Genomic DNA, 1985 nt, shown 5'->3' on the forward strand with positions numbered 1-1985 from the left:
AAAAAAAAAAAAAGATGTTGAATAAAACAAGTCCCCTGCTGTATTTAGCTCCAGGTTAGTACTCCATTTGTGCTCCTTCACTTTTTCTTCACAATAACAGATTGTTCCAGTGTTATTCCATTTTATTTTATTTTATTTATTTTTGAGAAACAGTCTCACTCTGTCACCCAGGCTGGAGTGCAGTGGTGTGATCTTGGCTCACTGCAACCTCTGCCTCCTGGGTTCAAGCGATTCTCCTGCCTCAGCCTCCCAAGCAGCTGGGATTATGGGTACCTGCCCCCATGCCCAGCTAATTTTTGTGTTTTTAGTAGAGACGGGGTTTTACCGTGTTTGCCAGGCTGGTCTCGAACTCCTGACCTCAGGTGATCAACTCTCCTCGGCCTCCCAAAGTGTTGGGATGTTGGGATTACAGGTGTGAGCCACCATGCCCAGCCCTGTCCATCCCCACTTTTTTTTTTCTTTTTTGAGACGGAGTTTCACTCTTGTTGCCCAGGCTGGAGTGCAATGGCGCAATCTCCAGCTCACCATGACCTCTGCCTCCCGGGTTCAAATGATTCTTCTGCCTCAGCCTCCCGGTAGCTGGGATTACAGACATGTGCCACCATACCCGGTTAATTTTGTATTTTTAGTAGAGACAGGGTTTCTCCATGTTGGTCAAGGTGGTCTCAAACTCCCAGCCTCAGGTGATCCACCCACCTCGGCCTTCCAAAATGCTGGGATTACAGGTGTGAGCCACCATGCCCAGCCTATCCATCCCCATTTTATAAAGAAATTGAGACTCAGAGATAAAAGGACTTTTTCAAGGTCACACAAGTGCCCTGGAGGCAACTGATTCCAATCCTAACCTTTTGAGGCAATTAACAGCAGTTTCAACCTGGTTTCCTAATTCACTGATGGGGTTAGGGAGGGTAGGCAGATGACTTCCTGTGGCCACTGGTGGTTTCAAGTTTTTCTGCCTTCAGCCAGGTGGTGGGAGTGCCAAAGCTTGTGGGTGCTATCTACAAACCACCTTTATGAAAAAGCTGTAGAAACTCCTAAAAGCCAGCCAGATGCGGTGGCTCATGCCTATAATTCCAGCACTTTGGGAGGCCAAGGTGGGCGGATCTCGAGGTCGGGAGTTCAAGACCAGCCTGGCCAACATGGTGAAACCTTGTCTCTACTAAAAATACAAAAATTAACTGGCTGTAATGGTGTGCGCCTATAATCCCAGCTATTTGGGAGGCTGAGGCAGAAGAATTGCTTGAACCTGGGAGGCGAAGGTTGCAGTGAGCAGAGATCATGCAGTCAGGCCTCTGAGACCAAGCTAAGCCATCATATCCCAGTGACCTGCATGTATACATGCAAATGGCCTGAAGCAACTGAAGATCCACAGAAGTGAAAATAGCTTAACTGATGACATTCCACCATTGTGCTTTGTTTCTACCCCACCCTAACTGATCAATGTTCTTTATAATCTCCCCCACCCTTAAGAAGTTTCTTTGTAATTCTCCCCACCCTTGAGAATGTACTTTGTGAGATCCACCCCCTGCCCCCAAAACATTGCTCTTAACTCCACCGCCTATCCCAAAACCTGTAAGAACTCATGATAATCCCACCACCCTTGCTGACTCCTTTTTCGGACTCAGCCCACCTGCACCCTGGTAAAATAAACAGCCTTGTTGATCACACAAAGCCTGTTTGGGGGTCTCTTCACATGGATGCATGAGACATTTGGTCCCGAAAAAGAACTATCAAGCCGATTCCCCAGGTATATCTAGGCGAGATTACATGGTTTCCTGCCTAGTTGAAGGGCTTAAAAAGGCATCTTACAAAGCTGTTAATTATGACAAACAAAACTACCCAAGGTAAAGAACACAGCCCAGTTCATGGCCCGTTTGGCAACAACCCTTAGACACTTTACCACCCTAGACCCAGAGGGGCCAGAAGGCTGCCTTATTCTTTTTTTTTTTGAGACGGAGTCTCGCTCTGTCGCCCAGGCTGGAGTG

Source organism: Colobus angolensis, unplaced genomic scaffold, assembly GCF_000951035.1.
Source record: "Colobus angolensis palliatus isolate OR3802 unplaced genomic scaffold, Cang.pa_1.0 Scaffold50, whole genome shotgun sequence".
NCBI lineage: Eukaryota > Metazoa > Chordata > Mammalia > Primates > Cercopithecidae > Colobus > Colobus angolensis.